Below are 26,225 nucleotides of genomic sequence, written 5' to 3'. Positions count from 1 at the left end.
AGCCTGACCTGGTGAAAATTTCATTTTATAGTGTTTCTGTAGCTGTGTAGATACAGAAGAGTCGTTTTACAGATCATTTATGCTATTTATGCTACAAATATTAAACTGTTTTACAACATGATGCTTATCGTTGAAGCAAGCAATTAACACATCTTGCCTCCTCCTGCAAGCTCTCTCTGACTGCTCCACACCAGCTCCCTGCACACTCTGTGAGTCTTCCATGATTCTTCTCCATATTCGAGAATCTCCCATGTGTGCCTTGACTCTAGCATTTTTCACACTGTTATAATCACTGATTTGTCTTTCTCGTCCTCTAGACTGTGAACGCCTTGGAGGCAGAGACCATCTTGATTGTCTCTGTACGCCCAGGGCCTGGCTGTCTTAGCTTGGGTTTCCCCAGAAGGAGAATCTAAGCCAAGCGTTCAAATGAAAGTAGTTTATTTGGGAGATGGTTCCAGAGAACACTAGGGGAGGGTTGGGAGAGGGGGAACAGCAGAGGGAAAGGAGCTAATAAGAAGTGCACCATCAAGCAAGTTAGCAGTCCCTCTGGAGAACTTGGGAGACAGTGGGGAAGAGGTCCCAGTGTTGTCCTGCTAAGGGGTGAGGGAGCTGGGGCATTTATCCACCAACCCCTGTCTGTCGTTGGTTGAGGGCTGCTCCCAGGGGCGAGGGCTCTCCAGCATTTCTGGCTTGCTCTCGTCACAAGTCAAGGGTGCTCCTGTGAAAAAGGGGTCGCAGGTGCTTGCTGTAAGCAGCCTTCAGAAGGTGGAAGTGAGCACCAAGGGATGTGGGGGGGGCACCCACCGCATCTACTGCACCAGGTCACTGCCCGGCACCCAGTGGTTGCTCCCTAGGGTTTGGAGGCTCAGCATAACAAGACAGCCCAGGCACACACATTGTTAGGGAATACAATTTAGCGTGGGCTCCCTGGGCAATCCTCACGTTATTGACATGGCGTCAAGCAAGCCATGAAGTATGAGGCCTGGAGGCGGCCTGAGTGCATCGCGGGGGCTGCTTGTTTCCTCAGCCATCACGACAGAATTGCCGGGAAGAGCAGTGTTGTTTTAACGCCCCCTCTCCTTTGCCCAGTTCACATGTAACCGAATCTCCTGTTAGTGGAGTGATTCCATCTGTGCTTTCTCACCTGCAGGTGCTGGGGGCTCAATTGCCGGCGCTTGCTAACATGTTGTCACTTTCTGAAAGGATGTGAACTGTAGCAGATGCTCCTTATGGATGATATTTAGTAGCAAAGCCTCCAACTAGTGTGTTAACTTACAGAGTCACAGTCAGACCAGGCCTCTTCAGGGCCACCAGCCTCGTTGAACCTCCCTCATGTTTCTGGAAGTCCCTCTGGTTGCCCCTCCTGTCCCCCCCCGCCCTGAGGTGACAACCAGAGCTCCCCGGTGCTCTCACCTCTTTACCTGGGACAGTGGCTCCTGGTTCCCCATCACTTCCTGCAGCAATTGTGTTGCCACTTGCCAGCCCCTCTCCTCGTCCCCAATGCGAGTGGCTTGTCTAGACCAACTGTTGTAATTTTTCACCCTCTAGATCTAGGGCGGTGGGACAGCAATGGCTTTGGTGTCACAGATCTGAGCCTGAATACCACATCATAGCTGTGAGGTCTCATGCGGGTTACCTGATCTTTCTGGGCTTCATTTCTCTCGTCTGTAAAATAGGGCTAATAATACTTACGTGCAGGGTTGTTGTTGTGAGGATTAAATAACGGTTATATAGCTGAGATGCTCGCTAATGTTGGTACCTGTATCCCCGACGATAGATACAGTGAGGCTAGTTTTCATGTCTTAAGCTCTCCATGCCTGCACTTTCTCTTTGTGGTAACGAATCAGTTCCCAGAAATCTCGTGAAATAGTCGATGAGGGTCAATGAAAGATAATTTCTTGGCACAAAGAGCTCCCTTTTCAAGATCTATCCCACATGTAAGTCATTCTCATTCTAAGCTGTGAAGACATTTTTCAAACTTACTTATAAATGGTAATTCTAGACCTGAGAGACCTATCAGCAGTGATCACTGAAAGCGAGCAAATGACTCAGAAGTTGTTTTTCTCTAGAGCAACACGTGTATGCATCCAGAACAATTAGGTGCTGATCGCCAGGCCAAATTCCCATCAAGACACTGATGAGTTATCAAGCCCTGGAGCTTTGTCAAGTCGCTGATGGAAACAGCAGCATCCAGGCCCTTGGATGGAATCACAGCCTCATAACTAGTGTGAGTCTGTCCATTGTCACAGGCCCGAGCCCGTGCACATGAGAGAAAAGGAGGAAACAAATTAAAAAGCGTAAACTAAGAAAGGAAGAGAGATTAAAACTCACGAATATAATTGAAGGCTCTTCTTAACTCCTGCAGTTTGGGAGACGCAAGCTGATTGCAGGGAGACAGTGAATACGGGTTCTGGCTGCAGGGCCACGTGGGGGAGAACCGTGAGGTGCAGGGAAGGAGGAGACAGGGGAGCAGGGAAGGAAGAGGACCGACGCTCCTGGAGCACCGACCGTGCGCCCGGAGCTCTGCCCGCGGCTTCCCGTCCGTTAGCGGGTGTCCGGAGCACGCACATTGGCAGAAGACAGCCCTGCTTCAGAGCCACCCGGGGCCGACCCGAGCAAGCAGCCTCAGCTGCTTGATGTGTAGAAACATCGTCGACGTGATGGGGAGCGTGAAATAAGGTAACGTACGTGAGGCCCTCAGCATACAGATGAAATGCTTGACAGTCTCTTAACGTTATTTCCTTTCTCTCCACAACAGGGTGAGGTGGGGCTCCTGTCCCCATTTTGTGGGTGAAGACACTGGCGGTGGGGAGATTCAGTGGACAGTGAGCTCACTGTGGTCATGGCAGCACACGGGCAGCTGAGCCCGTGGAAGGCGCCGCTAGATACCTGTGGCAGAGCGGGATTCACGTTCAACCTGACTGCCCTGGGCCAGTGTCCTTTCCAGTGCCGTGTTCCTGTCCCCAAACCATCCTTTTCTTTGCGGGCAGACGTACAGAGTAGTGAAGAGCTCGAATCTGAACAGCCAGGGTTCAAGTCTCGAGTCAGAGAACCGCTGTGGGAGCCGACTGTTGATCTATTCCTCGTGCTCTTCTGTATCGAGGGAGCCCCTTACTCTTTTCTGTATCCCAGAGCATCTCAAAGGGAAGCGAGAAAAAAAGATTATTTGGGGGCCAGAGCCATAAAGAAGAGTCCCATCCCTGGAGGCCAGAATACTGTGATAGGAAAGAAAAACCTCAGGCACGGAGTTGGGAGGGTGTGTCAGGGGGTTATTTGAACAGAAGGAACAAAGGAAAAGAGACTGGGGAGGGAGCTGATGATTGTTGAGAAACCATTGTACACCCGCTGTGCTGGTGTTTTATATGTGGCATCTCATTTAATCCTTGTAGAAGTTCTGGAAGGAAGATTCCCATTTGACAGATAAGGAAGCTGAGGGTCAGAAAAGGTAAGTACCTCAGCCAGTCTAACCTGTCTTGTTAATGGCAAAACGAGGCTTGTTTCCAGGTTAGTTTGTCTCCAAAGTCCATGCTCTTTCCACAAGTACAGTCTGCCTCTCTTTAAGGGAAAAGAAAATAAAAACAGAGTTGTCAGGCTCTTAAGTTTACCAAAAAGCTTCATCTTCTACCAGGTGTCCACTGGGCAGTGATTTCTTCTTGTGTGGATACTCTATACCAATCAATGTAACGTGTAGTCTGCAGGGCTCTGGAGCTTTAGTCTATGGTCAGGCCGCAAATTTGTGACTACTTTTAAAAATAATGATTTGTGCTCAACATGAGTTTTTGTAGCAGATAGATAAATAAACATTTTTTTATATTTTAAAATAGAATATTGATTCTGTTTCTTATAACACAAGAGAGAATCGGTAAGAAGTCAGAGTGTGGCTTACAGATGGAACCCCATAAAGTTTGCAGGCAATCTACAGTGAAGCTAAATCTAACAGCCATGAAACAAAAAATAGCACAATCACTTTACAGGGTTTTTCCAGGCAACTCTGGAATTCAAGTGTCCAAGTTCAGCCCGTGTAATAAAAGAGAGTTTATGGTGGTTTTCCAATAGAGGTAGAAGCTGAGAAAAGGACACTGTCTTAGTGAGCATCCTAAAACCACAGCCTCAAGAGGAAAGTTGACTAGGTGTGAAGTTTGTTTTAAAGAGAAAGGATACTAAGCCATAAAGGGAACAAAATCCCTCATTAACCCAGGCAGCCCTAGAAATATTACGCGTTGATTCGTTGATTCATTCATTCATTCATTCATTCATTCATTATTGCAACAAACCTTCATTGAGCACCAACTAGAATGGCAAACACCTGCCGAGCACAGGGACACGGCGCTAATGGAGGCAGGCTTCCTGCCCGCAGGGAAATTGCGTCATCTGAGGGGTGAGGCAAACACCTGAACAGGGATTATCCCACAGATGCTGCATTTGAGATTTTATAAGAGCTAATGTTCATTGGGTGCTTATGACATGCCACACTTGGTTTTAAGCACTTTCTATGTTATTCCCCCGTTTACTCCTCACCACAGCCTTATGAAGTAAGCGCCGTTATTAATGCCATTTTACAGATGCGGACAGACCAGGTCAGGGACTTGCTCAAGGTGAGGCCTATGTAGAAAGGGTCCTGAGAGCATATTGGAGGGATCTACCTGAGGGTCGCAGAGATGCATGTGGCCTGGACCTTAAGGAAGGACCAGTTTTCTGGAAGGAAGAGTGGAACAGGGAAGCACATCTTAACATTAGGGAACAGTACGTGCCAGGCAGGAGGGAGCTTGAGAGCATGGTGTGTCTGGGAACTGAGAGCAGTTCTGTGGATTAGCGTGAGACTCAGGATGCACAGGAGTCAGAGAGGAAACAGATCGTGGGGAGTGTAATGAGTCATGATAAGGAGTTTGGGCAAAAATGAATCAAATGAGGAATTTAAGCAAAGGACTCAAGCCACCTTTGCAACTAATTTTGGCAGAGAGTGTACTACAGGGGAGAAGATTTAAAGTAGGGAAGTTAGGAGGCTAAACTAGTAATCCAGATGAGAGATGGGGGCCTGCATGAGGCCACTGATTGGGAGGATGACAAGTGGGAGATTGGAAGGATTTATGAATATTGCGTTTATGTTTCTGCAGTTATATTTCTGTTTATGGCATGAGGTAGGAGGGATCAAGATACCGATCCTTGGACTGGTAGATGCCACAAAAAAATTTATCAGATGACTTTTTTGAATGAATCTGGACTCATCCATTTTCACCTAACAAACACTAGTACATACTTGAAAAGGGCCTTGTACAGTACCTGGTGCATGGTAGATGGTAGATGCTCAAAATTACCCACACACATGATATCAAAGTGCCTAATAATTTGGAGGCCACCCTGAACCTCAAAGCTAAAAGCCATTTATTTAATTGAGCACAGTTTTCACTAATCTATAAGATAACATCTTAAATTGCAGAGTAAGAGTTAGTTGTGTTTAGATTTAAGGACAATGAGAGTCTTTCCCTGGCATAAAATGTTTCACCTCCTCCCTCATCATGATTAATAAAGGACCCCTGCCATCCTCTTTTATTGAGAGGGAAACTGGACAACAGAGAACCCAAGCTACCCACCCAAAGCCACACAGCCAGGTGGTGCGGGGGAAGTCAAATATTGATACATCCATCCCGTGTGCCCCTCCAATGTTGCTTCTCCTTCCACTTTAAGAGAAAGTTAGAAAATCATGCAGAGAGATGGAAAGCGAATTCTACATAAAAGAAAACACTTAAAAAAATACAAATGTGGCCTAATTTAATTTCCAATCCATGTCTCCACCTCCGGCTTTGGAAAAAAAGGTTAAAATGCAATTCTCTGAAACGAAGTTATTCGATAGAGGAATATTAACCTCCTCGCCCCTTGTACTTTGACTCGTTTTATCTCCTTTTCATTTTTGTTTGTGGGTCTATTCATTTTGGTGAGGCCAGGCACGTTGCTAGGTAACCGGCCCATCTCGGGCTGGCGTGTTAGTCTGGCTGGCTGGCCCGGGTGGCAGACTTCCCTAGCGCTGGCTGCCGGCAATGCAGTCTCTCACAAAAAGCATTTATCACCGAGCAGGCACTGTAATGGCCACTCAGTGGAGGGGAAATTGAGCTGACCTGAAGGCCAAAGCTGTTAGGGAGACTGGTGGGAAGGGTAAGAGGGTCAGAACACCCTTTTCCCACCCACTTAGTGGGCAGTAAGCACTAGCACAGCCCAGCCCCTGTTTTCACTAACATATCCTGAGGCTTTGCACCTGAAATAAATGTTTGCTTGACATTAACGATAAAAAAAAAGAAAGAGGCAAAAAATAAAATCGGTTTGCTCCAAGAACAATGAGCTCTGTGATTTAAAGTTAGCCAAAGTTCCCTCAGGTTTGGTTTTTGGCAGTCATGCTGGAGGGGAGATTTGCAGAGGAGAGGGGCTCTAAATAATTAGCATATTCATACGCACATTTATTTACCTCACTCCTTGACTCTGAAAGTAGAGAATCTCAATATCTGTGCTTTTAGGGCTTTTCCCCCACTATAAATGTCACCAGTTTTACAAGTATCAGATGCTGGTCATCACCAAATTGACATTATTTTCATATTTCTGTTTAATTACATAGTGACTATTTCCTTCAATATTTATTAATGCTTAGCATGAGATAAAGTTTAAAATGCAAACCAGGAATTTTTAAAAATGTACTTAGCACTTTTGCCATGTTGAGTAACAGCACATATTTGCATGTGGTGCTTTCATATACAATGTTATAGATTTTTCTAGAAACATTATTCAGATTTCTTTGCCTTTTTTCCAGAATTATTTTGTATTAATAAATACAGAACAAAGAAAAATGGCATTATAAAAATAAGAAATACACGAGTAATGCATACAAGGATGAAAAGCATTAATAAACAGTATAAAGGTTATACACAAATATATTTTATATTAGCAGTATAGAAATCTTGGTAAGGTTCAACTGTGGAAGAAAACAGAAATTCCTTTCCCAGACCATTTGTGTTTCTCAATCAACTATAGGCAGTGTCCTTTGTGTTAGAACTTGAAAATTATATATTAAATTATATAAGGGGTTTTCAATGTCCTTGCATGAAAAAGTAAGTGCTAAATATTATCCAGAATTTCATCTTTAATTACCTTTATTATTAAATGATATGTAGTCTCAATATTCATCTTCATTTGGGTGCAAACACTTCTCTTATTTTTCAAATAAGAATATATAACCACCTATAGAAATCCTCCCTCTAAATTTTATCTGTGTGATTTTGGCCAAACGGCTTCCTTCCTCAGAGTCCTAGATCCCCCCAGAGAAGAGGGTAGGGTGACATCCCCCACCACTCCGTGAGTAATCCAGAGGAGCAGACGAGATGTTAGCTGTAGAACACCACACAGACAGGACGCAACAGTCTCACCGCTGTGAAAAATAAAAGTATCTGGAGAAACTGAAAGGATGAGAGGTGGGTTTTCAATAGCACTCGATTTTCTCTCATTTTGGTTAGAATTGGGCTTCTTGTCTTGGTGAGATGCCAAAGTGCCAAGCCTGTTTGAACCACCGTTTCCTCTTTGACCAATTAGCCTCATTTTATACACAGACGAGAGGAATTGCTGCAGCTTGCCTTCAGACACAGAACAGAGTCAGGAGCGCAAGAAGGACCCTTTCTTCACTCGGGCTCCACTGCTTTCAACCAACAATATTTAACCAACAAAAGAAGAGACCAAGTCAATCTCAGTTTTAGTGATTCCCTTGAAAGTCATCAAATAAAAATGTGAACTTTAAAATTGATCAGGATTAATTTCGCTGACACTGTATCATAACATATATCTCTTCAGAGACTCATTTGTTGGGCTGCAGATGCAAAGAAAGTAAGGAAAGAAATAAATCAGAATACAATAAGGCAATTAGACTTTTGCCATTGATAGAATACTAAAAATGTCTGATTTATCAAAGCATCAACAAACAGAAGTAAACACAAGACTTATATTTTCTTACAAGATACCTAGAGAGGAAGATTAAAATAATAACCAAGACCATGTGTATCAATAAATTTAGTTTATAAATATTGTTCCATTGCCAAAAGATGCTCTTTCATCTGCTAATCTGAAGAGTGAACAGCCAGGGATGACTTATCAGTACGAGTGCCACTCTGAGGGGTGATGCTGCCTCGTCTCCACAGACACGGTCCTGCCCGGATGAGAGTGTCCTGGTGAATCTGAGCACGGTTTAGGGAGTAAAGTCGTTTAATCTTTGCCTGGAGTCATTCTCTCAATCTGAAATTAAACAAACGTACTTATAGTGTTTTTCTTCATAGTGCTCTCAATCCCGGTGTGGTTACAGTAAGAAAAATAGTCACCTGTGCCGGGCATTGTCCTAAATGCTTTGTGCATTATCTCATTTCATCCTGACCACAGCTGTGTGAAGCAGATGTTATTAGCATCCACATTTACAGATGAGAAGAGGGAGTCTAAAAGAGCTACGGCATCTTGCTTTAGTAAATGTCAGAGCAGAGATTTGAACCCAGGCCTGGCCAACTCCAAAATACGTGCCCATAATCCTACTGTATAATCACTTCAAACATGTACTTGAAAGTCTTGGGAATCAAATTTCTTTCAAGCAAACTGTGGTGCTAATTACAGAAACTGTGTCATTTAATACAGGCTAATACATAAAAAGTTAAATTTCAATCAAAGAGTATTAGAACCTCGGAAGCCATGGAAATTAAACCTTAATCTCAGATGAGGATGCTGGGGTGAGAGGGTGCGTGGTTTACCAAGCACATCTGAGGTCATTAAATGGACGTACAATCGGGTGATTTTCCCACCAGGTCAGTCGCCGCACATTTGCCTCCAATAGCTCGTCCACTTAAAACATTGATCAACGCACAGCATTTCTACCAACACGCAAACGTCAGGGAAACTCATGTGCTGCAAGACCAGGTGGAGCTGTCCTGGAAGTCAGGATCAACCCTTTCAGTCCACATTGGCCTCTAAGAAAAATTACGTGAATGTTTATGGATTTTAAGTAATTTACTCGAAATTAAATTTTGAAGACCTGGAGAAAGGCTGAGGTTAATCTAAATAATTTATGTGAACACCAAAACAGATGCTAATCCCTGCGTGTGGCAGAGCTCAGCCTCATGGATAAAGGTGACTGTGTCTGAAGCCATTTTCCTCCCGGAGGGGGATGGAAGCAAAACTACATGAGCCAAAATGCCCCTTCCCAAAGCAGTCCCCCACTGAGATGCCGAACTGCCACGCGCTTCTGCCCCCAAATTGTCAGTTAAGCAGGATTCCCTCTAGACCTTTCCTAATCAGACCAGGCAGGCCTGAGAAAATGATTGAATCAATCATATTATTATATAAAAGAAGTTCAAAGAATAGAAAGTATTCAACAATCTCGAAGAGATGAAAAGAGAATTTCTTATTCTATAAATAGCAATGTGTACAAACTCAACCAGCTCGTTCTCTAGTGAGCAGATCCAGAGAGGGTCAGTGATTTGCCCAAAGTCACCCAGCTTGACGGGGGCCGAGCCAAGACGAGAACCAAGCTCTCTGGACCTCAGGTCTGTGCTGCTTCCGCTGCCTGATTGCTGGACACATATCAGTGCGCAGGACACACACGAGAAAGGTAGAAAGGCATAGAAGATCGATACACTCATTCGGTTATGTGTATGTGCCGAGATGGAGTCAAATCCACAGGACAATTTCAGGCTGATTTTGATAATGAAGGTACAAATTTCTAATTTCAAAGTTACTTTGAACATGTCGACAAAAAGATTTTTATCCATATAATGAGACAACGTCATAACAGCCGTGTACATGAACCTACAAGCATTAAAATGTGAGACATAAACTGTTCAGTGCACTGTCTCTAACATCTCACATTTTCCTCCCCACAGTGTAGAAGGCCCAGAATTTGTCGTTAGCATGATAGGTTGCTCATTGTCAATGCCCTCAGACTTCCGAATTACTCTGCCATAGCTGGCCTGTCATGGAAAGTCAAAAGAAGAAAAAACAAGGATTGGAAATATTATGATATTTTGAAAGTGACAGTTTCTTTGGGGTTTGACTCTCTGTATTATAAATCCCTCAGGATGGAGATTTTCTTCTTCATTTGGCACATTTATCAGCTGCAAACCACTACATGACTGTGTATAAATTAGCAATAAAGAAACCCTAAGCAGATGGGATAGAAACTGCCACATAGTAAGAAATTCAATCAAATATTTGTTAAATGAATGAATGAATAATTCTTATTTAATCACTTTCCAAATGATATCAGGCAAACTACATTTACAAAACATTGCAGTATCGTCTTAAACAGGTAAACTTGGCGCTTTCCTGAGGAGAGTAAGCTCTCTCTTTCTAATTGGTGCTTGATGAAGACTTCAAAATATAATAACCCTAATGTTACAACATTATTATACAACTGTCTTCTGTCACACTTGTTTCTTTCAGTAGGAGACCATTTTCCTTATGCTACTTGATTGAGAAAATATTTCTCTTAAAGAAGCACAAAGTAGATTTAAAAACAGCATTAGAGATAACTGAGTTTTTGAAGAGCCTAATCTCAGAGGATGAAATAGGATTATCCCACATCCTCTTAAAAGATCAACTATTAGGAATCCAATTACCTTTAATATCTTCACTATGGATGTGAAGTAGAGATTTAAAGAATTAATTCTTATAATTTGAGCAGAGAAATAGTCATCAAACCTTCAGGTCAACAGTTTATTCAGCAAAAATTTCTTGAGTAACCAGTATGTGCCATGGTAAATCTAAAAATGAATAAAACACAGTACCTGCCCTGAGAAACAAATTCTGTACTGTTCAGTGAACACAAAATGGATATGACAATATATTTTATTGGAATAGGTCAGACATATGAACAATGGTATACCAAGGAGTGAGGAGGGACAGAGGGAATGGTCCACTCCAGCTGCAAGTGTTATCTGCAGAGAATTTACAAACCTGAACACGTCTTGGTCTACTTATTATCACCAGCAATTCTAAACAATGATTGTACTGGTTTGAATAGCATCCCTCCCAAGTTCATGTCCTTCCCAGAACCTCAGAATGTGACCCTATTTGGAAATAGGGTCGTTGTAGATGTAATTGGTTAGGATGAGGTCACACTGGAGTAGGGTGGGCCCTTAATCCAATGTCTGGTGCCCTTATTTTCTTTTTTTTTTTTTTTTTTTAAAGATTTTATTTATTTTATTTTTTCCCCCCAAAGCCCCAGTAGATAGTTGCATGTCATAGCTGCACACCCTTCCAGCTGCTGCACGTGGGACTCGGCCTCAGGATGGATGGAGAAGTGGTGCCTCGATGCGCACCCGGGATCCGAACCCGGGCCGCCAGCATCGCAGCGCGTGCACTTAACCACCAAGCCACAGGGCCAGCCCACCCTTATTTTCTTAATGGTGTCTTAGTTCTCCAAATGAAGAAGAGGAGAAGAGTCACAGAGGTAGACACAGGCAAGGAGAGAACACCATGGGACACCAGGGAGAGACTGGAGTGATGTATCTACAAGCCAAGGAACGTCAAGGATTGCCAGCAACCACCTGAAGCTAGGAGAGAGGCATGGAACAGATTCTCCTTGAGAGCCTCCAGAGGGAACCAACCTTGCTAACACCTTGATTTCAGACCTGCAGGCTCCAGAACTGTGAGACAATAGATTCCTCTTGTTTTAAGCCATCCAGTTTGTGCTACTTTGTTAAGGCCGCCCTAGGAAAGGAATACAATGATCATTCTCAAACCCTGCCCTCTTGGTACACAACTGAGTACTAATATTAATGTGGTAATTATTGAAGCATGTATTGTAGCTTATAGTTAGTAGAATAATAGTCTGGAAGTAGAAAGAGACATGTAAATACATATTTCAATACAGTGGGTAAGAGCTGTGATGGAGGTGGATCCTGAAGAAGGTGGGGCTTCAAGGAAGGCTTTCCAGGCCAGCATGGAGGGCGTGCTCAGGAGAAAGCAGATGAGTCCAGTTTGCCTGGAACAGATCATTGTGTGAGGGAGGAGAAAAGGGTAGACAGAAAGGTGAGGCTCCGCTCACAGAGCGCCTTTAAAACGAGGATTTCTGTGGTGCTCTGAACGCTCACCAGTCGAAGTGTGTTCCATGGACAGTGGAGCTGGCATCATGGAAGCTTGTTAGAAGTGCAGACACCACTCTGCGAGACACCGCTACAGCCCCTTACCACTCCAAGTGTGGTGCTGGAGCCAGCAGCATCGCCGGGGGGCTTGTTGGGAACAGGGACTCGCCAGCCCCACCCCAGACCTCCTGAATCCGAGTCTGCGTTCCAGCAAGACGCCCGGCTGCCATCTGCACGTTGGAGTTGAGAAGCACGCTCCAGGGGACACTATGCCTCGAGCGAGAGGAAGCAGGTGTGTGAGAAGCTGGCTGAGGTGGGAGGCTGGGGAGCGGGTGGTGCACCAGGGCATTCTGAAGGGACAGCGTGAGCAAAGACATGGAGGAAGGACAGCGACGAGACAGAGGCTAACACTTATCAGGCCAGGCACTGTGCTGCACGCTGCGTATGCACGTCTCTTTTCGCTCCACAGCCACTGTGTCCTTACACTCCCGTTTTTCAGGTGTGTCACATAAACACACAGAGTAGAAAGGGGTAGGCTAGCCCAGCGTCACACGGCTTGTAAATGCTAGAGGGGGGTTTGAACCTAGGATTCCTCAGCGTCCTTGAAATACACCAAGGCGTCATGCCTTTGCACAGCAAATTCCCTCTACCAGCAAATTCCTTCTTTATCAGTTAAAATCTCATTTGTTCTTCCAGACCCACTCAGAAGTCACCTCCTCTGTGACCTCCTTCCCAGTTTCCCTAGTCACAATCAATTAATTGCACACTCCTTGGGTCTCCCTACCATCTTTTTCATACAATAATAGCACTTGTCAGGGTCTGGCTTAGGTGGTGCTTGTCTCTCCTTTCCTCATCCCCAAACAGGACGCGGTGGCATGTCTCATTAATCTGTCTTCCCAGTGCCTAGTTGGGTGCTTATTACCCAGGAGACACACACGAATACATATTTATTAAAGATGGACCCAGATTCAAGTCTGGCTGCAACCTTGATCAGCTATGTGGACTTGAGCAAATTCCCGAGCCCCTCCATCTTCAGTGTTCTCACCTATGAAATGGTGACAATAAAACCCACTGATGGCCGGCCCTGTGGCTTGGTGGTTAAGTGTGCGCGCTGCGATGCTGGCGGCCGGGGTTCGGATCCCGGGTGCGCATCGAGGCACCACCTCTCTGTCCAGCCTGAGGCCAAGTCCCACATACAGCAACTAGAAGGATGTGCAGCTGTGACATACAACTATCTACTGGGGCTTTGGGGGCAAAAAATAAATAAAATCTTTAAAAAAAAAAAAAAACCCACTGATAAGGCTGCAGTGAAGACGAAGAGACAAGATATGTGACAATGCCCCGCACACTGCAGGGCACAGAGTGGGCACATGATAAATATCTTTTAAAGGAATAAAATAAATGAACAAGGTGCCCTCGTGTAAAAGCAAATAGCAATAATAACTACCACTTACTAAGTAAGTGCCAGGCACGATTCCAGGTAGAACATATATGTGAGCTCCTCATTCTTCAAATACCACCTGTTATTACCACTGTCATCATTTTCTTTTAATAAGTAATTAAACTGAGGCCTCTACAGGTTAAGAAGTTTACCTAAGGTCAACGAGAGAGCCAGAATGGGACTCTGATCCAAATAAGTCCAAAACCTTAGCTTCTAGAAGAAAACAAAAAACACGACATTAAGTACCCCCCATTGGAGTACCTGCCTATCCAAATACCAACCACTATACTTCAACCTCCAGGGACAGTTATTTTATCAAATTTGTACTAAAACTTCAAAAAAATCTGAGCACTTTTTAAATTGCAGTCCTTAATACTAGAAAAATACAGCTGTCGGTGCTCACATGAGATCTGGCTGTTCTTGAAATACAAGCTGTGTTCCCGGGAAGTATGTGAGAGCTGCTTGTTGTCCAGCACTGTGTGTGTAACGACAACAGTTAGGAGCGAGCTCCCACATCCAGCGAGATGTTTACAGCCTGGCCAGTTAACAGGAGTAAAAGCTGTAACCAAAGCATGAGGGACATTCTTTTGATGTCAGCTACATGGAGTCCTTCCTGCTACAGTAGCTGGATTTTTTTTTTTAAGGAAATTGAATTATAAAATTGGAAAGTGCTTTTCTTCCCTGTATGCTGTTCCAGATTCTCACTTATAAGGGAAATGAATTTAGATGTTTAAAAAAATCAAATTATTTATCTTAGTGGTCCCCGAAGTTTGCAAACTGCTGAGCAATGTGATGCTTTGCCCCGCGTCCTCCTCATTGCGTCTATCTGGGTAAATTAATTACAAGACAATCCTGAGGAATTAAGTGTATTTTAAGTTCAGAGGCATCTGCTTAGAGACTTCTAATACCGCTCAATAGTCCCTTTGGAAATGCGCTCGTGAGGATGAGTGGTGTAATTTTCATTTCCGCTGGCACCGTGGCAGGTGACTTCTTCAGTTTCAGCTACCCTCTGGTTGACCTGTCAAGGGCATAAACCACTCTGAAGCTATGTCAGTGCTGTTTGCACTTCTCCAGTAGGGATAAAGACCAGACTGATTTGCTCCATGTAAAGGAAGAATTTCGAAGATGATTTTCTCTGGTTTTAATGTGACCCTTTCTCTGTATAAACACACAGACACACACACACAGAGTCTGAACTTATAAAAAGCTAACTGGGCAATAGAACAAAGCAAATAAACATTTTCTTAGATCATAGATATTCCATGTGTCCTGAGGACATGAATTAGAAAAATAATCTATGATGTGATGAATCCGTTATGTAAAATGGAAATGGACTTTTAAGTTGAATGCCCATAAGATGTTGGCAGGGGCCTGGCAGGAGAGAGGGTACTTAGAACACAGAGAACTGAAAATTACATTTTGGATTTTTTTCCTTTCCTCTAAAATGAGAATGCGGTGAGTTCTATATCACCTGATTTTTAGGAAGCCGCTGTGTTCCAGTTTGGAAGAATTCAGAATCAGGGTAATTTTAAGAGAGCTACTCTTTCCCAGGCTCAAAACAAAAAGCAAAGCATGACCAGCCAGTTACAAGCAAGATGGCCCTGTATGGGCATCCTCCATCAGTTACAGACAGCGTGGCCCTGTGTGGGCATCCTCCATCAGTTATAGACAGCGTGGCCGTGTGTGGGCATCCTCCATCAGTTACAGACAGCATGGCCGTGTGTGGGCATCCTCCATCAGTTATAGACGGCATGGCCCTGTGTGGGCATCTTCCAGAAGGATGCAGAAGAGCCACTCGCCACCCATCCACCCTATCAACAAATCTGATTTGGGAAGGTCAGGGTAGAGAAAAGAGAACATCTGTCCTTTGAATAAAACAGATGCAAAAACTTGCTTTAAATAATAGAATTTTCAAATGCACGTAGACCTGGCATTCAGCTACCCCTAGAAGCATAGTTGACCCTGGGTAACACCACCAAATCAGTCACTTCTGCTGATAACAATGACAATAAAGGGACACTTAGTACTTTATTTGCGTTGTAAAGCATGTTCATATGTGGTTTGTCATTTGGTCCTCACAACAATCCTATGAAGAAGGCTATGTATGATATCTATTCAGAACACAGGCTTTGGAGTCCAGCCAACTGGGTTAAAATCCTGGCCCTCAACATTCTAGCTGGGTCACCTTGGAAACTTAGTTACCCTCTCAGAAACTGTAATAGCAGTAAGTGAGATCACATAGGAAAAGACTTTTCCCCAATACTTGGCTCACGGAATGCCCACAGTAACTGGTAGTTGTTATTGTTATTCAGTGATTTCAATAACTTACTCTTTTCCAATCCAGAAATATATTTCCCAAAATGTGTCTTGAAAACCAGTTTCTGAACCTTCTTAAGCAAATGTAAGTATTCACTGAATGAATGAACGGGAAGAACTCTAGCTCAGGATCAATCAGGAAAAGAATAACGTATTGGGAAGTAGAATATTCATTCAGCAAACTTTTATGTCTGAACTCTTACTGTGGACCAGGTATTCGTAGGACATCTCATTAAATCCTTGTAGCAATCCTGTGAGGTGAACATCATCCCCTTTTATAGATTACAAAACTAACAGTCCAACCATTTAGTCAGCTTGCATGCAGACACACAGCTACCAAGTGGCAATGCCTGGTCTTAAAACTGGACCTTCGATTCTAGGTCTAGTGCTCATTCTCGGCAGCTTTCCCTCTTGATCCACTACAAGACAATCCAAGACGAACCACAGTGTTGTCAGCAAGTCCTGTCCATTTCCCATGAGCAGGCCCCACAGGGTGGGAGACAAGGTCTTTCTAAATTGAATTCACTTAGCTATTCAGCATGACTCTTAGAGGTAGACAGTAGTGTCATACCTGATACCATAACGGAAATGTTAATACAATTAATAAGCGTTTATCTACAATATGGGCCAAATCATGGCTTGTGATGGAAAAAAATATATAGACCCAAAGTAAACTCTCTCCATGATGCCAACCTCTGGCTTTCTCCTTCTTTGATACCAACCACTCCCCCTACACCACTTGCTGATTTAGGGGAAAGGGAGGAAGGGGACTTGAAAAGAAAAAAAGGTTAGAAAAGGAAACACCTCGCACCCACTCAGAACTGAGAACATGTAATTAAGGCTTTCAAGAAAACAATGGAACTGCTGTTCAACTCCAGCTCTGACCCAAACCTCTGGGTGGACACACTCTCCCATCACCCATCTTAGGGGATCTTCCGCATCCTCACGGACAAAGTGGGCTGCTGCACATCCAGGCAGAGCAAGTAACTGGGAGGCGATGGATAAAAAGCTATGTTAATTCGTTCTTTCATTCCATCAGTATATCTTTATAGAGCATCTTCTACGTGTGCAGTATATAGTAAATGCTAAAATATAAATGTTTACTGAGAATTTAATTCTTCCCATTGCAGTAAACCAGATAAACCCATCTCTATTCTCAAGGAACTTCGAGTTTAGTTTGGAGAACAGATATTAAACAATAATTACATTAATGATTGTTTACTTTCAATTGTGAGTGCAGCAACATAGAAGGACAGTGTGTTGTGAGAGTGAACAATAGAGGGTGTGATCCTAGACTGGGGCGTAAGGGAAGATTCCATGAGCAGGTGGCATTTAAGCTAAGGAGGGGGAGCCTGATTTAAGCAGATTAAGGGCTTGTCTTCCAGGCAGAAGAGCAGCAAACTCTTTATCATGGCCTTTGAAGCCCTGGGATCTGGTCCTGCCTCCTTCATGACTTCCTCTCTTTCCAGTCTCCCCTCGGGCACTCCTCTAGCCCCCTGGCCTTCTCTCTCTTCTGTAAACATGTCAATTTGTTTCCATCTCATGAGGCTTTTGCATTTGTTGTTCCCTCTGCCTGGAATGCTCTTCACATAACTGGGTTCCAGCATCTGGGTCCTAGTTCAAAACTGCCTGTTCCAGGAAGCCTACCCCACCCTCCACATGGGATGCAGCTCCACCCCACCCTCCAGTTGCCATCTCCCGGATCCCCATCTGCCAGTTCCTTCCTAGCAATGATCAGTGTTGACAATTTGTTTGTTGTTTGTGTCTACTTCCCCCAACTAGGAAATAAGCTCCATGAGAACCAGAATCTTGTGTGCCACCCACAAAGTAATCACTCAATAAAAGTTGAATAAGTGAACAAGAATTAGCATTTATAAAGGCCCTGTGGTAGAAAGAGATGTGGCATCTTCCAGGAACAGAAAGGCCAGTGTGGTTAGAATATAGTTTAATGGTTTGTTTGATGTTAGTTGTTTTTCAAAGGTAAATGTCTGTACACACAACATATATAGAGATAACGGCTCCTCAGTCACATTTTAATCAACTTGATGGTAACCACAGTGTCTTCTTGGACAGAGTACACATGCCTTTCATATGGTAGGCACTCAACAAACTTTTGGCTGATCAAAAAATAATTCTAGTCTATTAAGGCCCTGCTATCTTATCTTTGCATACCAAATTTTAGCTTCAAAAGTTGTTTCCCGATATTATCTCAATGGATCACTCACGAATTTAGCCCTGCCTATGATAGATATCTGGTAATATACCAGCCCTAAAGGAATGCACTCACTCCTTTACAATTTGGTTCTGGGCTTTGGAAAAGGCAGGAGAAAATATCCCTTGGTGAGTCTGATTTTATACAGTGTGCACCAAAGACTCATGATAGGACTAGAAGAAGCTCATCGAATACTACTATTGGCACTCTACATTCTTGGGAAGGAAGACACTGTTTCCCAGCACTAACAGATAATCTTCTCCAACCTTCCTGCTCCAGCCGTTCACCCCAGAAAGTGAGTGCTGGTGGGAAGACTGACAGTTTGATAATGAGGAGTAGCAAAGTGTGGAAGAGGCGTTTCATCTGCATGAAACCTTCCCCCCAGAGCATTTCCAGAGCTCCCTAACATGCTGGCTTTGAAGCTTGTGAGGTTTGAAAACAGAGCCTCCTAGGGGAATTTTACTGTAAAGTAGCTCCCTAGGTCTCTCTCCCAGCTCTTTCCTATGGGGCCCTCCAAAGCAAGCCAAGGCATTAAAGAGGAACTGTCAGGTGGTTCTTAGCCTTCAACATTCTACACAGGCAAAAACACTTCGTATCTCTAAGATGGCTTCCCAGGATCAATTATTGGATTAATTTTAGGGGAGAGACAGACAATCCACATAATTCAAGACCCACAAATTCAGGTCCAATAAAACAGATTTTTTTTTGCCTTAATTTTGGAGAAAACTGCATCTAGTAGACCTAGACTACAATGAGTAGAAATCCCTTAAGTTCAGGGAACGTGTCTAAGTCTACTTTGCATTAATCAATTAGCACGGGTCCCAGAAAGTCATGCTTGGATAAATATTAATGCATGATCATCAAAAATCTATCTATCAATTTCTGCAAGATTATGGTTTAAAAACAATCCAATTGCACTAATTTAATGTCCTTCTAAACAGGTCTATCATATTGAGGAAAAAATTACAGCTGTAATAGATCTTGGCTTTATCCAGCTTCTGCAATTAGTGCCTTTTGACATTGTTGTCAAGAATAAAAAAATTTAATCACTGTATAGATGGGTAAGTTTGTTGGGTTCTTTTGTTGCAAACAAAAGAAACTCAATCTGATTAACTTAAGCAGAAAAAGAATACATTGGAAAGATACAGCAGTATAGAGAACCTACTGGACAGCTGAAGGAGCAGGTTTGGAAAAGGAAGGGCAGGTCCGAGGGCCTCTGTAATAATCCTACCTCTCAAATGAATGAACATTAACCATTTCTTTCTGTCCTCAGATCACTCTACTCGAGATTCAGAGTCCCAGCAGAGAGACTGCCCTAACCTGGGTCCTGGGCCCACCCCTGGGCTAAAGGAGAAAAGGGATCCTTGATTTACATCTCTGTCAACCCTGTACACGTGAGGAGGAGGTAATGCTGAAAATAGGGGTGCCTTTATCAAAAAAGAGAATGCCGTGAAGCTGAAAACCCACAAATGTCCACTACAGTGGGTGAAGAAGGGGAGGGAGGAAGGAACATTTCTTGAGCACCTGTACATACCAAGCGTACACTGTGTGAATTGCCTTGTATGTTTGTCCCATTTCATCCTTAGCCATTCTGAGAGATGGGCTTTTTATCTCCATTTTGCAGATGAGAAAGTTAAGGCTCAAAGAGGTTCAGTGACTTGCCCATCACTACCCATCTAATAAGCATTGGAGTGAAGATTTGGAACCAGCCTTATCTGATGTCTGCACTATACTGTGAGTCCCAAGCTTAAACAGCAATTATTCATGGGTTAGTATCAGCCCTGAGGGAACATACTGAATGGGGTTCTAGAAAGGCTGATCCTTACAGGAGAAAATTCGATGTTTGATTTACTGACTTGGTTGGTGAAATAAATTACATCTGCAAAGGTGCAGTCAGGGCAAGAGCGAGGGACTGAGAGGGGAGAGTGGAGTTCGTGTCCTGGCTTCCCCACTTTGTAATTGTGCAGCCCTGGGTAAGGATCAGGGATGTGAGTTCCTTAGCTGGAAAAGGAGGATGATAATACCTAATGATCACCTCACAGGAGATGGCAAAAGCCCAGGCTCTGGCATTTCTACCAAGTCTCTTAGCCTCTTTAGGCCTCATTTTTTTTTCATGCAAAATAAGGGTAATATCTATAACATAAGATTATTTTAAGAATTAAACAAGTTAGTATAGATAAATTCTTTTGTTTTTTTATTTTTTTGTTGCTGTTGTTTATTGCAGTAACATTGGTTTATAACATTGTATAAATTTCAGGTGTACATCATTATACTTCTATTTCTGCATAGATTACATCATGTTCACCACCCAAATACTAATTACAACCCATCACCACACACATGTGCTGAATTATCCCTTTCGCCCTCCTCCCTCTCCCCTTCCCCTCTGGTAACCACCAATCCAATCTCTGTCTCTATGTGTTTGTTTATTGTTGTTATTATTTACTACTTAATGAAGGAAATCATACGGTATTTGACCTTCTCCCTCTGACTTATTTCACTTTGCATTATACCCTCAATGTCCATCCATGTTGTCACAAATGGCTGGATTTCATCGTTTCTTATGGCTGAGTAGTATTCCATTGTGTATATATACCACATCTTCTTTATCCATTCGTCCCTTGATGGGCACTTAGTTGCTTCCAAGTCTTGGCTATTCTGAATAATGCTGCAGTGAACACAGGGGTGCATGTATCTTTATGCATTGGTGTTTTCAAGTTCTTTGGGTAAATACCCAACAGTGGAATAGCTGGATCATATGGTAGTTCTATCCTTGATTTTTTGAGAAATCTCCATACTGTTTTCCATAGTGGCTGCACCAGTTTGCACTCCCACCAGCAGTGTATGAGAGTTCCCTTCTCTCCACATCCTCTCCAACACTTGTTGTTTCCTGTCTTGTTAATTATAGCCATTCTGACAGGCGTGAGGTATCTCACTGTAGTTTTGATTTGCATTTCCCTGATAGTTAGTGATTTTGAACATCTTTTCATGTGTCTGTTGGCTAGTATAGATAAATTCTTGAGCACAGAGTAAATGCTCAATAATGTTATTCCCTTTTCTCCTCACATAATTCTCATGAGGATCAAGAAAGATACTGTATGTGAAAACGCTTTAAAAGCTGCGATGTGCTACCAAACTGCAAATGGCATCAAGGTAGGCAGGAAAATTTTAAAACCAAACCATAATTTTTCAATGGCCTGAAGAATGATAGGATGGACATTCATTTGAACAGAAATTAATATTTTGTAGAGACAAATATGGAGTTTGGCAGAGAGTGGCTTGCTATTCATTAACCATTTCCTCTTCCTCTTGAGTATGGAGCTAAACAGCAAGTTCCAGCTCCCCTGCAATTAGGTGTGGCATGTGACTGAGTCCAGGTCAAATGAATATGAGCATAAGCTTAGTCCATAAAAATCCCCCAAGTGCAATCGTTAATACAGGGCCCCCCAGCACACTTGGAAACCATGTGTTAATGATGCAGAGCCACAAGGTGGAAGGAGCCTGGGTCTCTAAACCCCTGCCTGGAGGAGACCTGACCACTGATCAGAGACATACATTTTGACTTTACATAAGCAAAAAATAAATGACTACTGTGGTAAACTACTGAGTTTTAGCATTTATGTACTTTAACAGCCTGCATTACATTATCTCATGCATTCTCAGCCTCAGAATTATTAAAATTTTGGGCTGGATACTTCTTTGTTGGCTTTGTGGGAGCTGTCCTCTGCATGTAGACTGTTAAGTAGAATCCCTGGCCTCTACCCACCAGATGTCAGTAGCATCCCCCATCCCCTTGACAATCAAAAATGACTCTAGACACTGCCAAACGTCCCCTGGGGGGCAGAAGTCCCCTGGTTGAGAACCACTGCCTTAACTATACTTAAAAAAAATTGATCTCTACAAGACTCTGGTAGAAAAGATGACTTTCCCCGAAGGTGGTTGTAAAACAGTTAAGAAGCCTAGTCTAGCAGACTACAGGTTAAAACTCTGTCCACGAGCAAATGTGCTGGATTGGATTTTGAGGACTAAAATTCCTAAATAAAATGACTTTCCAAACCTGCGAGTGCTCCACAACTGGACGGGAGGCCCATGATCCGTGATAGCACCTCACACTTCCGGCTGTTCTGAGATCTTCAACTGTCGCAGTGCTATTTCTCGAGGTGGTTTTATTCCTGTTCTTGGCGATGGCCCTGGAAGAGAAGTGTCTTGGTCTTTCATCAGAGTGAGAGTCTCCTCTTGTCCTCGGTGTATAGGAATATAATGGTCTGATAGTGTAGCTGGTTTAACATAAAATTCCTCCCTCTGCACAGCTTTCAGAAATCATTTTGGTGAAGTAAAAGCCAAGTAGCAATATATGAGCACTTTCTCTTAAACATTTTATTCATCATTCTAAAAAAACTCATAATGCAAAATTTTTCAACCTATAAAATGTCCACAAGATAAAGTTTTTTCATTTTCTTTCTTTTTTTTCCTCTTTCAAGAGGGTTCTTTTCTGTATCACCATGCTAAGAACGTATTAGAGGTTTGCTGACTGGATTTAATTTGGGCATTATTCTATTACAAATCAGAGGTATGTGCTAATTTATTTGAGTAGCCATTTCCTTCTCAACTTCGATGAGTACAACACGTTCACATGAAACATACAAAAATATAAAATAAACTTTAAGAAGGAATATTGCTTATCTTTTTCCTTTCCTTGGTTTTCACAGCAACATCTATCAAGCCAACCTTGACAATAATATACATATACCAAACACACAAGAGCAGGAAAAGAAATCACACTTACAATGAACAGAATCATGAATTTGATGGACACTTGGAGTTGTCTGTGAAATTCAAATTTTCACATTTTCCTTCTAAAACACCCTCAATTTCATAAATGCTACCCATTCAATTGTTTTATCATTTTTATATATTTTAAGCACCTTTTCTGAAAGTGTATCATAAATTCAGGGCTGGGATAGGAGGCAGATATGTGTGAAATTTTGGAATTTATCAAGATGTGAATACCAGTACCTCAATTTTTCTTTTTAAAAGGTACCACATATGACAGAATAAAAATCAGGGCATCTCACAGCCAAATATGTGTATATGTGTGATATCTCTGCACTGCCAATAACTATTAATTTGCTGCTTGGAGCCATTGCTGTTCTCCTAAAAGCAAAGCAGGTATGAGCTGCTTCTGCTTAATTTCCACTCATCAGAGGAGAACACGTCAAACTCGAAAGAGAGAGAACTTGGTGTTCTTGTGTCTTTGTCTAAAGAGAATTACTAGTATTAACCAATTAAAGCTCCTAGGAAATCAAAGTAGCATCACTAACTACCAACTATGAGCAGAAACCCCTGAACCTCCCATGTGATTGCTGCCTCCTCTGTAAGCAACCTCACGGTGGCTCAAAGGAGCTGCTCTCCAGTCGCCTTAGTTATGGTTTCGTTAGATTATGATTCTAGTTAGGCGATTCTGCGCATACACTGGAAATACGTATAGTAAATCTCCTTCTATAGCTGCATTAATATGCAGCATGTCTATGATAAGCTAGCAATAGCAAACATCACTCATTTTCAGATCTGTGCTCATCCTCGTTATGCATTTGCACCAAAGCACAGAAAGCCCCTGTGTAATCCTTCAAGGAAAGTTAGCAGAAGCTGGGTTTACTGTGTGAAGGGGAAGAGGGAACATCTCTAAGAACTCAAATTACCTCTTTGTTGTGTTCATTGGAATCTGGAGAAAAATGTCCCACAGTGTGCCAGGCTGCACATTTTGCTATAGCCCTGATGGAAGCAGTAAGTCCAGAGCCTGCTGCCCGGCAAGAGCTTTTCCAGCTGGAATTTGGAGATCGACTAAAAAAAGTTCTTCCCCTGAAAGATGGATGAAATTGATCATTTTTTCAGGACATAGTGCACTTCAGGCTCATTTTGCTTTGTAATTAAGAAAAAAGCCAGAAACATCATTTACACATTAAGAATTTAATAGATATATTTTTCTAGCTTTATGCGTTAGCACAGGACAGCCCATTAATGAAATAAGTCTTCCTTCAGGGTCAATTTAGATGGCCGTAATCTTCTGCAAATATATTGCAAATGAGGATCATTTAATGATCTTAAAACTAACTGCCAGGAGAGGATTGTTATAACTCTCCAGACAACAAAAAGAGACTTGGCATGGCGTGCAGTAGCCTTTCTTTAATTTAACAAATGTTTCATTTCTGGCCACTACATTAAAAAAAATTGCAAATATTATCTTCTGTTTAGGTTAGTCTCTGGCTCGCTGACCTGAGAGGTTGGTTCAGATGATGGAAAGCTCAGGGCTGCATTAAATGATGGGTAAGAGAACAGCAGTGTTGCACAGAGAAAAGATCTCCTTTGGATTGCTGACATGACCATGCTGTGTCCTCTGCGAGCTTCCCCTGGTCTGCTCCAGCTCATCTCCTTCCGCAGAACCTCCTTGTCTGACTCCACTACCCTGTATATGTTGGTGTTCCCTGTTATAACAATACTTAGCGTGTGTGCAGCATTCGAGCATTTGTATAATTCTTTTACACGTGTGATCTTATTTGCTCCTGAAAACAATATTAAATTGCAGGTGTGGAGCAGGTAATTTTCCCTTTTATAATAACTAGGGAGTCTGAGGTTCCAAGGGACGAAGTGCTGGGCTCAAGCCCTGCACTCCCGTCCCACTCCTCCCACACCCAGCTACTAGAGCTAAGGTTCAGGTCTTCTGACATTTGGTCCAGCATCTATTCATGTCAACCTTGTGACCCCTCACCTTTGGGAAAGCACTGGTCTAAAAGCTGTGTAGGCCTGGAGGGAAGATTTGGTACAAAATCTCCATGCCCTCAGAGAATGTCTTGGAAAAACAAAATATTTGCCCCTAAAATTATAGTATATGTGTATGTGGTAATTATCAAATGCATGGAATAGATAGTAAGTATTGAGAAGTTCATGGAAGGGAGGAATATTACAGAATATAGAAGTCAGAGAAGATTTCCTAGAAGGGGTAGACTTGAAAGAAGTAATTACATGGGAGAAGAGAAAGCTGTCAAGCAAAAGGCAGCACCTACAAACGTGGGACTCTAAAGTCACAGAAGCCTGGGCTCAAGTCCCGGCCCTGCCAGATAGTTGTGTAGTCTAATCAAGTTATTTAATTTCTTGAAGTCTTATCTGTAAAATGGGAATAATTATTAGCACGTATCTCATAGAGTTGTTGTTAATAAAATGAGATAACGTACTGGAATGATAAAGTGCTTAGTATAATGGCTGGTACAGAATCAGTGTTCATTACTAGAATAGGTTGAGCAAAGGAATAGAGATGAGATGCAAGAAGGATTGCCAAAAAATAATGATTAAATTGGTCAGATTTGAGCAAAACTTTGTGAAAAAGAACAATGAGAAAATACTGGAACAAATTCAGACTAGATGGTGGGGGCCCCTGAGTGCCAAAATAACAAGTTTTCCTCAGTGGCTTTCTATTTCTATTTGCAGTTCAGAATCCTTTCTTGAAACATAACCTTATTCTCAGTATATAAAAAAGATAATGTAGAACTTCTCTGATTGTAGCAGATGTGAAGGACCCAGAGCACCACCTGCTCAGCATCCCCACCATCCCCACCATCCCCACCATCCCCAACATCCCCACCATCCCCACCATCCCCAACATCCCCACCATCCCCACCATCCCCACCATCCTCACCATCCCCAACATCCCCACCATCCCCACCATCCCCACCATCCCCATCATCCCCAACATCCCCAGCATCCCCAACATCCCCACCATACCCACCATCCCCACCATCCCCACCATCCCCACCATCCTCCCCACATCCCCAACATCCCCACCATCCCTAACATCCCCACCATCCCTAACATCCTCCCCACATCCCCATCATCTGCAACATCTCTTGGAAGGAAACTCAGGGTGGACCGCGTCTTTTGACAACAGGCATATGGAAGTCTGCTCAGGGAGATGTGTGATGAACGTTTACCTGGCAGCAGTGGGCAGAATGCGATGGAGGACAGAGACACGAATGACCACTCAGCATCCTGTTGTTGTCAGGCGATGAGGGTTTGGAACGGAATAGAGAGGTGGCAGTGAGAACAGAGAGGGACACGTGCCAAAGACATTACAAAGGACAACTTTACAGGTCTTTGTGAGATGTCTGGG

This window comes from Ceratotherium simum, chromosome 2 (assembly GCF_057802395.1).
Source record: "Ceratotherium simum simum isolate JZ-2026a chromosome 2, ASM5780239v1, whole genome shotgun sequence".
In the NCBI taxonomy this organism is placed as follows: domain Eukaryota; kingdom Metazoa; phylum Chordata; class Mammalia; order Perissodactyla; family Rhinocerotidae; genus Ceratotherium; species Ceratotherium simum.
Note: the sequence above shows the minus strand (reverse complement) of the source record.